The sequence below is a fragment of the Myodes glareolus genome, chromosome 21 (genome assembly GCF_982192425.1).
Source record: "Myodes glareolus chromosome 21, mMyoGla1.1, whole genome shotgun sequence".
Classification (NCBI taxonomy): domain Eukaryota; kingdom Metazoa; phylum Chordata; class Mammalia; order Rodentia; family Cricetidae; genus Myodes; species Myodes glareolus.
Window position 1 is genome coordinate 18,528,295 of NC_142046.1, and position 13,397 is coordinate 18,541,691.

Below are 13,397 nucleotides of genomic sequence, written 5' to 3' on the forward strand. Positions count from 1 at the left end.
CTATGCCTATTATCTTTGCCTTTCAGTTTTAGATCAGCCTTAAAGGCCCTGCTGTCAGTTATCCCAGAAACAAGAAGGACCAGGGACCTGCTCCAAGGTTGCGCTGTCCACAGCCAAGCTAATCCCATCGTCACCGAGACCAAACATCAGAGAGACAGAAACAGATTGGTGGAGATCAGCGAGAACCCCGCAGGGCGCGCACTGAAATATGGGTCCCCAGACCTTGCCTATGGGTGCAGCCGCGGGGGACCGCGGATGAGCGTCAGCACCAGGGACAGCTCCTTGGTTGCTCCCCCGCAGCCGCCGCCAACTGCGCGCGCGGGGCCCGCAGCGCGCACTCCCCAGCAGGCTAGCGCGCGCGCCCTCCCCTCCAGCGCGCGCCCCGCGCCCGGGACTGGGCTGGAGTCGCGCGTGCAGCTCTCAGGGAGGCAGCTGGGCGTCCGGAGCTGTGGCTGCAACGCGCAGCTGGCAGGGGCTCTCGCCGGGCCACGCACTTGCCTCCTCTGGGGCCTCCAGGAACCTCTTGGCGCTCTCCTTACCAGTCTGGCCCCAGCAGACACCACCGACCGTGGCCTGGGCTGCATTTGCGGCTACTCTCTGTGCCCGGGACAGAGGGACGCCCGCCCTGTCACGTGTGTCCAAGTCCTCCGCCAGCCGGGGCAGCGTGGTTCCCATGGTTCAAGGTAAGGGCCAAGCGGGTGCGCAGGTCACGGTGTGAGAACAGGCGAAGCAGGATGGGAAGTCCAGGCTCTGCAACCACCTCATCTGGAGTTCCCTCTGCAGCCTGCCCTGGCCACCTTGCATCAGGTGCTCTGACCTATACAGGTGCCTGTACAGCATACCCCATCCCATTGCGACCCACCCTCCAAGTGCCCTGAGATGGGCAATGGAGTCCTAGCCAAAAGACGGGGGAACCCGCTGACAGAAGAAAGGCTCTATTTCCCTCCAAGGGTGGCCTGCTTAGGGGAAGGGGCATGGGGAGAGGAAGTTTGTCCAAAGAGACTGGAAACCTGGCTCCATTCATCCTTTACTGCCTGGAACTGAGATGTTTGATTCCTTGGTGAGATCCGCTTCCCACCAGGTTGGTGTTGCATGCTTGACCTGGGCTACTGCTGACATCCGTCCTGTTCAGCGTCAGTGTGAAAGGGCTGGGGCCCCTTTTGACAGATGAGGAAACTGAGGTTTAGAGAAGTTTGACTTCTTGTCCAAGGTCACAGTTAACAGGTGGTGGAACCTCTGTCACCTCTTTCCCACATTGTTGGAAGCCTCGTCTTAAATAGTGAGGACAGGAGGAGTATGGCAGGCTGGCAGTTGTAGTTTTCAAGCCGGAAATGACACACCCTAAAACATCAAACCTCTGAAAGCAGGTTCCCGTCCATCCTCCTGCCTCCACTCTCTCACCCTACTCAATGTCCTGTTCTCCCTAGGCCAGGGTCACATGAGTTCACGTGGCTCTGCTGATATGACTCGGGCAAGAAACCCTGGGTGACAAGTCTCAGGCTCCAGCATGTTCCCTTGCCCCTTCTGGGGGAAGCTAGAGTTCAGGGGTCTGTCGGAGAGCACCAGGCTGCTCCCCTGTGGTCCCACCTTCCTATGCTGATCGAGTTCTTGGCAGGTTTCCAGGGTCAGTGTCCACCTCCTTGAAGTTTGCGGCTACAGAAAAGTACATAGGCCCATTGTCCCACCTCCACCTTCCTGAGATAGAAAGGAATAAAGACTTCACACCAAGGCTCTCCAAACTTGACACCTCTGGCCAGCAGGATGTGGTTGAAACCATCCATGGACACAACTTTGTGTGGCGTGGCTTTGAGTTCTTCCCATTCCTGAGGCCAGGGGCTCACTTCCCCCTCCCCTCCCCCTCTCCCTTTCTTTGGTAGTCATTTGTGGTGCCTTTGCCTCGTGCCATAGAGGAGACAGATAACGTGGTCTTGTGCTGCAGTCTTGGTTCCCATCACCTGAGCTCCTCTAGGGCTGGTTGTTGTTGACCCACTTGGAAAGCCTGGAGGGTGTAGGGTCTGGGAGGAGGCACAGTTCCCAAACTGGGTGCCTGGAATACCTGTTGGGGGTGGGGAGTTGAGAACCTCACTGGCTCTCTGGGGGCAAGTCAATGCCATGAGATGTGGAAGCCCAGGCTATGCTGTGATTTCTCTAGCCTCTCCTCTTCCTTGAGTGAGAGAGGTCCCCAGAGCCCCGAGGCCTTTGTGTGCCAGCCCAGACCATCTAGCATGGACAAAGAACTTACAGAGAATGTGGGCACAGATGGAGGAGTCAAGACTTTGCCCAGTTCTGCCCATCTTCCTGGGTGACCTTGGGTCAGTCCCTGTCCCTTTATAGACCTCGGATGAATTGAATGGTCTCATATTCCCTGGGGTACCTCTCAGTCCTCCACATTCCGGCTCATCCCATCATCTACTTATGTAGTCGCTGATGTAGGTTTTGCACTTTGGGGCTGGACCTACGTGCCTAAGCCTGGTGCTGGCTCTGAAGGAGGTTTCACTGCCTGCTGACCTGTTCCTGCAGACCTAGCAATCCCATGAGGAATGATTGTAGTGCTCAAAGCAGAGATTTGTCACCTCACAGTCAATTATATTGGACTCTAAATTCTCAGGGACTGGGGATGGGAAGGTAGAGTGGCAAACTGCCCAGACTGTCCACTCAGCTCCCACCCTGCCACCACTGGTCTGCTCCTCTTCAAGCCCTGATCGAGGTGGCAGGGAAGTGGTGATTTATATGGTGGGAATGTGGATTCAGGGCCTCGGGTCTCAGGCAAATCACGCAGCATCCTCATCTACAAAAATAAGGGTGCTTCTGTCTTCGTGCGGGTATTTGGTGGCACCTGTGCACGACCTGAAGTCTGGTGAGGATGGGGTGGAACAGGAAGGGGCTTCCTGTCTACCTCATTGCTGCTCTCACTGTGACTTCCCTGCAGTCTCGGCCCCTCTGGATCCACGCCAGAGGGGACTCATCCAAGCTGGAACCGTAGTGCCTGCCAGCTCCTCTCCTTCTCTCCTCCCAAAGCTCTCCATTCACCCCAGGAACAGGGTGCATGGGAGAGATTTGCATTGTTGAAGCCACTCCTGCCCAAGTCCTCTGCCCTGTCTCCTTTCCTGGGATCTGCCTTGAAAGGCTTGAGAAGGGATGAGCCCTGCTATCCCAAAGCACAGGTAGGCTGTGACCAGAACCCTTAACTCATGGGACGCTGGTGTGCAGAGTCTAGCATGTGGGCTCCTGATTTACACTCCTAAGATATGACACAGGGACTCTGTGCCTAATTTCCAGGGGCCTTGTAAGTGGGGAGACTTGGGATGAACTGGTGTCAGATCCAGGATTAATCTAGGCTCTGTAAGCTATCTGTGAGCTATGGGGGGGGCGCTTTTGCTGAAGTCTAAACCTTGGTGGACAATGGTCAGGCATGGCTTTAACACTGTAAGCTGCAATTTAGAACCTGACTGGAGAGGGAAGGCAGGAAGCAAGGGGACTTAGAAGAGGACATCATGTCCATCTGGAGCAGAATGGTGGGCACTGAGCAGGTGCCAGCTATGTGGGGTGCTGGGAGGGGTTGGAGTAGCGGGATACTGCCCAGGACTGAAGAAACGTCACCAGGACTGGCCTACACGAGAGTCTGGAGCAAGCTGTGTGAGAGATGAGGAGGCAGCCCTTGGGGGCCTAGAGTAGGGCTTTTTCTTTAGCACCATGGTAGCACCTGATTGTACATCCCACCCCGGTGGGATGCTCCTACCTGTCTTCTGGTCCTCCCGGCCCACCCACAAGGGCATCTGTGGGAAAAGCTCGAGCCGGTCACCTGCGCTCTTGTCCAACTTCTCCAGTAGTAGGACTGAGGAAGGAGATGGTTCGGTTGGTAAAGTGCTTGCCTTGTAAGCAGGAGGACATGAGTTTGATCTCTAGGACCCATGAATGGGGGCCAGGAAAGTCAGGCATAAGGATGCATGCTTGTAATTCTGGAACAGGGGAGGTGAAGACAGGCAGGTCCCAGGGCTTTCCTGGCCAGGTACACTAGTCTGTTTGGAAAAGTTCCTTGCTAGCAAAGACCCTGTCTCAAAAACAATGTGGACAGAGCCTGAGAAATGATGCCAGATGTTGTCCTCTGAGACACACACAGGCACACACACGTGCACACACAAATTCACACACACATGCACACATGTATACACACACACATGCATGCACACACACATATGTGTACTCACGATTATAAAGCCACTTCTCCTGTAGTGAGTTGGCTGGGAGGAGGGCCGCACAGCTATCTGGGAATCAAGAGAGGATTATATAGCAGCCTGGGCAGTGGTTCGGGAATAAGCCGGACTCGTGGGGTTACAGCCACGTTCACCACCTCCCATAGCTGCTGTGGGGAGTAGGGTAGCACAGCCTTAGGAACTGACCAGAACTATGTTTATATCTCAAGTATGTGTCCCTAACGAGGTCACTTAAGCCCTTGCTCCCTGAGTTCTTTATTCACCTTGTACGGGAGTCCAGCTTCCTAGAAGAGTCTGCACACTGTTGGGAAACTCCCACGGTGTTCTGTTCCTGGCCAAACCAGAAGACGACCTCAGAGCAGGAGAGAGATGCCCTTGTCAGACAGGCAGAGCCTACAATTGGCAAAGCCATCACCACCTGTGGCTCAGCTCTTACAACCAGCTCCAGGCTTCTTGCAGGCTGCCCAGTGGCAAAGTTGATCATTGGGTATTCCCAGGTTTCTCTGCCCAACGGCTGAGCCTGCATCCAGGCTGCTAACCGCCTGGTGCTACTTGTTTTGGCATTAGATCTGTGACCTAGGGACTAGCAGCCAACATTTCTGGAGCTAGGTTCCCTGGCTCCCTAACCCCGGGTGAGCAAACTCCCATGCCAGCCACCATGACAGGAACAGTCTCTGCCTGCAGAAAGCAATGACAGGTGGTTTTTGTCTCTTTTATACTCTGCCTTGTGTGTGCTTGCCTAGTATATATTCATTTTTATAATGTAGTCAAATATTTTTTATTAAAAGAAATGTGTGTTTGCTGCAAAAGGAAAATCAGTTCAGCATTTCTCGGCTTACTGTGTGCAAAGCAAAAGTCCTTGACTCCTTGGCTGTGGCCTGCCTGCTCCTCTGCAGTCACACTACACCTCAGTCACACCTGGCCACAGTGTTCCTCCCTTGTCCTTTGGCCTAACTCCTGCTCTCCTGTTGGGGGTGGGCTTCAGGGCTCCATCCTCTGTCACAAAGCCCAAGCAGCTTCAGCCTGGCTTTCTGGTCTAGACATTTGCAGGGCACGGCCGTTACCTCACAGATTTACCTAGTTGATTTGACAACAGGCCTGTGTGCCATCCACTGATTCTGTCTGTTACAGGGCTGACTGAGGGGTAAGCATTGAGTGGAAGGGCCTAGTAGCTGGCCGGGGGAGGAGAGAGTGGGAGGAGGCATGTAACAGGATTAAACTGCAGTGTGGGAAGGTTCTGTGTGGTTGGCAGCGAGAGGCATGGAGGCAGGTACTCCAGATTCTATGGAAATCACCCCACTGGAGGGAAGGATGCAATCAGAGCTGAGCCCCCACTGGGTAATACAGTCAGGGGAGCAGGTAATGCAGAGGCTGGACACTTCTGCCATCCCCGGAGGCAAGGGAGGTCATCAGGAGAGGTTAACTAGGCTAACTGACAAGGAGTGGGCTCTAGAAATGCCCCCGACTTTTCTTTGAGAGAAAGAAAGCATCAGATGAGGCTAGTCCCAGGTGCCTCATTGACTTCTAACTGTGTCTATGTAAGTATAATTAAGATCTCCACTTCCGTGCTTTGGTTACTGAAGCAGGATTAGCCAACCTCCCCTTTCTGGCCCTGGCCTAAGGACCCCCTATTGTAGGCTCCCTCATATCCCTGCCCAGTCAGTTCACTTGCTGCTGGACCATGCCTGGTAGTGCACCCCTTAGTTCTCAGTATGCCAGGAACAGTAGGAGGCTCAGGGAGCAAGGCTTCCTTCAGAGCTCTGGGGGGCAATAGGAGGACACTGGGGATACCATTAACTCACCATAACATGTGTCTGGGGCTCACCTTACAATATTTGAAATGCAATATTTATATTGTGTTTTTCAAATCCCTCCACTCAGGGTTGGCATACACAGTCTCACCGGGAACATTCAGGAACTTCCCTAAGGCAAAATAAAGATGTTCACTTTTCCAGTTTATAGGCAGACACCCACTTGGGGTTCCTTTTTCTGAGCCCATTCCAGAGCCACACAGTCCAGGATGGCTTACCCCAGGACTGACACCACGCCCTCTGTGTGTGAGAGACCTTGATCACGTCTCCTTCTAAAGGAATGGGGATGTGGGGGGCAGTCTGCCTCTCTAGAATTTGCTAGTCTTTGCCCACGTGGTTGACATAAGGATGGTTGGTGTTTACCTGTGTCTGGCGTTTGTTTGGTTAAAACACTCATTACGTGGGAAGCTCCTTATAAACCAGCTCACAGAATGAAAGAGTACAGCCGTCTGTGAATTTTACCTCCGTGAGACTTCCCACATGAGATGCCCTCTAATTACAAAACAAAACTCTGTCGCAGAAGGCTGTTTCACGGCACAGCGTCTCGGGAGATCACTCTCGCGGTTGTTCATAGTTCCGCTGCTCTGTGTCTTTCTCCTTGGGAGCCCTCGCTTCGCTGATCAGGAGATAGGATGGGGGGAGAATAAGAAAGAAGGGAGGGGAGCATGGGAAGAGATAGGGTCTGCCTTCAGACATCGGTACCTCGGACCTGCTGGTCACTAACCCTCTTTGCTCCAGTTTCCTGGCATATAAAGACAGGTGTGGTTTCCCCTTCTGTCATCAGGAATGATTCTGAGTCCCTGCAGGAGCATGGTGGAACATGACAGTAGATTATGGGGTCTCTGGGCTTGGACCAAGGAAAAGAGACCGCTGGCCAGCTCCTGTAGCACATGTGGCTGAGAAACTCAGACACCTTGCCACAGCCCATGGAGCCCTTCCTGGTGTGAATTCACCCTCCCAACCTCTGCTTTGCTCTGCCGTGCCCTGCACGCGTGCTTCTGTGCCATTTCTGGGACTTCGGAGACCTTTCCCCCGAGGGTCTTCCCCTTGCTCCCCTCTGTCTGTCAGCGTCAGGTCTGTTCCCCTCCCGTCTTGTCTGCATCAAGCCTGGGAGGTCTTGGGGTCAGGTGCTGTTCATTATACCCTCCCCAGCCCCAGTAGCCAGTGAGGTGCCTGGGATACAATGGGCCCTGCAGGAGGGGAGGGGTAGTTCCATGTGGAAGGAGGGTCAACCCCATCTCCCAATGGCTTGTGTGTGGCCCTGAATGGCCTCCAGGTCAGACACCGATTGTTAGAGCCAGAAATGGCTACTGCCTCAGGAAAACTTGCCTCCAGCACGTCCAGTGTGGTCAGGATAGAGCCACAGGATGCAGATGCCTGCCTGCAGCCCCCAGGACCTACTGTGTCATTCCAGCTCTCCTGTCACAGAGCTGTCCATGACAGAGGGTGGCTTAAGGTGGGGGAGCCTCACCCCATCAGACCTTAAGGTCAACACTGCCACTTCATGACGGTGAGAAGTTGTAAAGATTATTTAATCTGCAAGATGGGCCTATCAAGCATGCTCTGTTCACTCGAAAATCCCCAAATGTCGTTTAGTTTGTTGATTTGTTTGCCTTGTCTTTTGTTTTGTTTTGTTTTGTTTTGAGACAAGATCTCAGTAGGTAGCCCAAGCTGTCCTTGAACTCAGGGCAGTCCTCTGGCTCCTGAGTAGTGATATTATAGATGTGTTTACCACATGCGACTGAGCCCCATTTCATAAAATGAAGATGCTCCGGGCAGGTCTGTGCTGAACCTTGCTGTTCAGGGTTGCTCCGGGTGGAGGAGCCATGCCAGTCAGCTAAGTGAGGAGATGAAGGAGCCAGTGAGGCCGAGGATGCATGGTGGACAGACAGCACCGGACTCTGGTGCTTGACCCTACATGGTGTGTATACAGGTGAGGACCTCACATGTCCACTTCTAGGAGAACTTAGAGAGTTGCCAGAGAAGAGAAGAAGGCAGGAACTCAGCTTGGTGTTAGAGGCCTTGCAACCCTTCCCTCACTGCTGAGCAGACTGATGGACATCTGTGGGGTGTCTGGAACCTTGACCCCCACTCTGTTTCTATCTTCTTCCTGTGTGTCAACAATATAGCAGACATACACATACAGGGACACATGCAGACACTCATGCATACAGCAGGCACATGCAGAGACACACACATGGGGTCACATGCAGAGACAAACATGAACAACAGGGGCAAATGCAGATATATACACAAATATGCAGGTACGTGTAGATATGCATATGGAGACATATATACATACATGATATACACACAATAGACACACAAAGAAACAACAAAAACCACAGCTGACACAGAGAGACATACACATGGGACACAAACAGAAACACGCAAGCACACACAGACACAGAGACAGTCATAAAGGGACACACTTAAACACATACATGCACACATGACAGACATGTACACAGTTGATATACAGAGACACACATGTACATACAGGCGCATACACAGACACACACAGAGACATGCACAAATATAACTATGCCCACACATGTGATGCACCTAGTAGATATTCAGAGATATGCACATGGGGCTCAACACAGACACACATACAAAAATACACATGCACACACACAGAAGACATATACTGAGACATGCATATGAAGACACACATGTGGAAACACAATATATACATATATATACACACACACACACAACGGGCACATGCATGTAATAGACACGCAGAGGCATATGCATATATTCAACACATATGTACAGAGCAAATGTAACTCAACAGTAGACAGTTTGTTTAACATACAAGAGGCCCTGAGTTCTATCTCCAGAACACACACACACACACACACACACACACACACACACACACACACACAAAACATATGCAGTCACGGGACAAGAAGGAACACCTTGTTTTGGAGACATTGTCCAGCTCTCATCTGCAAACACATGACCCAGGTTTCTGGATCAAGATTCTATGCCTCCTGTTGGGCTGCTTCCACTTGACTGTTTCAGCAACATGGCACCCTCATGCTCTCTGACTGCCAGCTCCTAGGGAGGCTTCCTCAGGTTCTACCTGGGCCTTCTCTTAGTCATCCTTGCTCTATTGTACTCAGCGCCTGTGTTGTTTCAGCCTGAGTAGCAAGGCTGATGATAGCTTTTGTATGTATCAGTCAGTTATGGGCATAGTGACTGTGTAACAAGCTGTCCTGACATTTACCACCAGAACAGCAAACAAAGCTCTTCTTGCTTACAGGCCTATAGGTAGCTGGGGAATGTTCCACTCACTATGTGTGTCCAGTCTAGGCCCCCAGGGCTCTTCCACAGCTCCAGTCTCTGAGCATATGCTTTCTGGACACGGTATCTGGATCCCAGGAATGCAGCTTCTTCAAAACTTTGCCTAGAACTGGGAGGTGGTCTCTTTTCCTGTGCTTCATTGGTTAAGTCAGGTCGAGGTCACCAAGGTAAGATTCTGCCACTCTCATGATCATACGAGGTCCATTGCAGGGGAGGGAGGAGGCTTACCGGGTCTCTGTTTTTAGGTAGTTCCTAGGAGTGGCTAGACTCAAGTCCTCCTGATCTGATATCATGAGCAGGTCTTACAGAGATGAAAGCTTGTGGCCGGCTCCTGCTGTCTAGTCTGCCCTAGTTCCACTAATCTGGAGAAGTGATGGGGAGGAACAGGGAATATGCCCCTTTCCCTCACTTTCCTCCAGTCGGAGCAGAGAGAATGAGTGTGGTGGTCTGAGCAGATAAAATGATGATGAGCGGGGAGACAATGGCTGGCACAAAGTGGAAACCCTGTAAATGCTCATGCAGCTAACACTAGCATTGCTTTCCTGGGCTTGGCAGACCCTTGACCCTGAGCAGATGCTGGGGAGAGGAAGACTGGGTGGAGGAGTGAGGAGCCTCCTCACCTCTGCTGGCTCAAGGCAACTCCAGTTCTGCTGGCGTGTCTGTATGAGGACAGAGAGAAAGTCTGTCATGGCCACAGTCACGGTCGTGGGGACAAAGCAGGTAGGAGGGAGTGGGAGTGGAGAGGAGGGAAGGTGAGGCCTGTCCCTCTCAGCACAGCCTGAGTGTGGAAGAGGCAAGGGAAGGAGAAGACACTCAGGCGGGTAGGGAGATCTACCCTCCCTGCTGTCCCTGGGCACAGAGCTTCTGACGAGCTCGGAAAGGCGTCTTGGGCCATTCCACATGGTGCAAGGGCCCTGTCCTGGGAAGGTGCCAGAGGATGGATCAGTATTGGTCAAGAGAGCTCCCCAAAGGGCCAGTCTGAGCTGAGACTGGAAGAGGAAGTCGATGCAGTGGTGAGGCCTGAGGTGGTTCTGGGGAGATGGGGTGGCTGGGGAAAGCAAGGAGACAGTGAGAATCTGGTGCAGGTGAAGCCCTAAGAGGCCAGAATGGAGGAGAGGAGAGGCCCAGCCAGGAAGGAAGACATGAATCTGCGCAGATAAGGGGAATACAGGTGAAAGGGAGGGAACGGCCTGTCACAGGGGAGCACCAGCTCTGCTCCTCACCAGACCAGGGTTCTGCTGGATAGCGATGTCAGGGCGTCCTTGTCTGAGCTGCTCAGCCTGAGGTGTGGCCCTGAAAGACCCTGAGGTTCCTGTTACCCCCCTGCTGTTTGCCCTGCCATGGGTGCCTGCTCCCAGTTTCCCATCTGGGAAATACGTTCAACTGGAGCTGTCTGACCTGAGAACCCAGCCTAAGCTTTGGAGCATCAAAAATACAGATTTTTATGCCAGGTAGAAGTGACAGGGCCAAGCACAGGTCTGAGGAGAGCCCCACTTTCTTGTCTCAACACCTGGAGCACCTTGGTAGCTATGGAAATTACAAGTGCCCTTACGAACTACTAAAATGTATTTTTCCTGATTTTAAAAAAATATATATTCCCAGCTTTTCTTCTGCATTCATATATTTAGTGCTAGGTGAGGCATAAGAACAAAGGCTTGCTCAGTCCCTGTGCCCAGCACGTCTCACACCCAACTCCTGGTGCCTTTGGTAGGGTATTCAGAGACCCTGCTCTCAGCCTGGGCCTCCCCCAACAGACACTAGTCCCACCAGCTCCCGGGTTAGCAGAGTATATACACCCACGCAGACCCTGGGGAGGCTAGGTTTTGTGAGGGCTAAAGTCCTCACAGGAAGCCCAAGGCTGGTCCACGTGGATATTGTCCATTATCCAGGTTGGACCACAGAATGAAAGTAAAAATCTGCTGGTTTCAGCTCCAAAACCGTGCATCCTGCAAGGGGCCGGCTTCACTCCAGGACCTTGTAGTTTGCGGGTGGAGTCAGTTCTAAAGGTACCGCAGGTTTACCACTCACTTTGGAAAGGATTTTGTTCTTCCCTGTATAGAAGATTCTAGGTGGGTGTTGTCTGTGTGTTTAACCGATTGCTACCGCTATTCTATTGTCTCTATCTGCCACTGTCACCAGCCCAAATTCTGCTGTAATTCTTACAGTAATTCTTCTCCATTCCTGAGAGTCCCTGAGTCTTTGTTCCATTATTTAGATACTCTCTAGATATTGCAATAATGTGCCTGGCTGTTGCTTCCTTTAAGTCCTTCTTATATGCAGTTTATTGAGCTTTGGGAACTAAAGGTTTCTCATTGTTATCCTAATCGAAAGCTTTCTTTTTAAAATGTGTGTGTGTGTGTGTGTGTGTGTGTGTGTGTGTGTGTGTGTGTGTGATCAGAGAACAACTTTGTGGGGTTAGTTCTCTTCTTCCACCTTTGCCTGGGTTCTGGAAATTGATCTCAAGCTTGGGCAGCAAGTGCCCTTATTCCCTGAGCCATGTCGCTGGCCCCCCAGTTTGAAAACTATCCAGCCGATCTTCTTCCTGGGGATTTATCACCCAGATGCTGGGCCACTTGCGGTTTCCCACATCTTAGGAGGCTCTGTCTGTTATTTATTTACTTATCCCCACCTTCCATTTCGCATCATTTCTGTGGCCTCCAGTGGGCTCCCCAGCGTTTCCTTATGTCTAACCTGATGTTAATCAGAGCTGTTGTGTGTTTGCCTGTTTTGATATTGTTACTTCTTCACCTGTGGAACTTTGTTCTGTTTCTTTTAACTCTGATTATCCCCGGGTTTCCCCTGAGTTTTTAACTATTAGACACAGTAACTGTTTAGCGCTCACCTCTCCTGACTCTGTCACCTGACCTGCCTCCGGTTAGTGTCCTTGGCTGGATTTTCTTTCCACTGTGGGTTGTTTGATTTTCTGACACTAGGTAATTGTTCCCTGGGTGCCATATATTGTCGATTTTTACCTTGTTGTGACTTTAGGTATTCGTGTATTTCAATATGTTCTTGCACCAGCAAGATGGTTATCTGGATAAATGTGCTCGAGCTCACTATCTGGGACTCATGTGAAGGAAGCAGAGAACTGATTCTGTAAGTTGTCCTTTGACCCTAATGTGCACACTTTGTCACGTGCATGAATGTGAGCTTGCACATGCACAGACACTAGCGCACGCGTGCGCACACACACACACACACACACACCACACACGATTCACTCTAGTGCTGCTCTGGGATGCAGCCAAACCACTGGGAGACAGTTTGATCCTTCAAACTGTTAAAAGCTCGCTTATAAGTTCTGTGAAGCAAGACCAGAGCAACTTTTAGCTCAAACCCTGTAAAACTTCCCAGTATTCCAGGAATTATGATGCTTTCCTATGTAATGAGGATTTTTTCTTTCTTTTTTCTTTTTCTTTTCTTTTCTTTTTTTTCTTTTTCTTTTCTTTTCTTTTTTTTCTTTTCTTTTCTTTTTTTTTTTTTTGAGACAGGGTCTCCCTCATTGAACCTGGTGCTCACTGACTGGCCTGCAAGCCTCAGGGTTCTTCTGTCCCCACTCCCCAGCACTGGAGTTAAGGGCAGATGCTACCATGAGCAGATTTTACTTGTTTGCTAAGGATCAAATTCAGTTCTCCTGCTTACACAGCAGAGGTCTGTCTCCAACCCCAGATTGAGCTTTTCTGACGCTTGAATCTGTTGAGCTCTGCCTGCCTGACATGTTCTTTGTGGGGTGCTCTCTCCCTCATCACCCCTCCCCAGTTCACCTTCAGGACTTGGCATCCTGCTTGCCCCCTCCTAGCTCGCTTTCCCCTGTTAGCACCCTCTACCCTCCCTCCTTCTGCTTCCTAGGATTAGAATATATTCACACTGCCAGAGAGCTAAGCCAACAGAAGGGTTGGTGTCCTAGTCAGGGTTGCTACTGCTGCAGGGAAACGCCGTGACCAAAGAGTAAGCTGGAGAGGGAAGGGTTTCTTTAGCTTGCACTCCCACGTGGTAGCCCATCAACAGGACAGGAACTCAAATAGGGCAGGAACTAGTGCAGAGGTCATGGAGCTGG

The 13,397-nt window shown here is 51.5% G+C and overlaps 1 protein-coding gene across 2 annotated transcripts in view; it reads left to right on the plus strand.

The window, feature by feature from the left end:
* Positions 1 to 366: 366 nt before the first annotated feature.
* Fam163b (family with sequence similarity 163 member B) overlaps positions 367 to 13,397 on the plus strand; it is a 30,318-nt gene continuing 17,287 nt past the window's right edge. The window contains exon 1 of one of the 2 annotated variants that reach the window (XM_048431834.3): positions 367 to 683. The gene's annotated coding sequence lies outside the window, so the exon portion shown is untranslated. Of the gene's footprint in view, positions 684 to 3,025; positions 3,165 to 13,397 lie in introns of those variants that run through there. The other variant, XM_085681476.2, reaches the window with a different exon arrangement.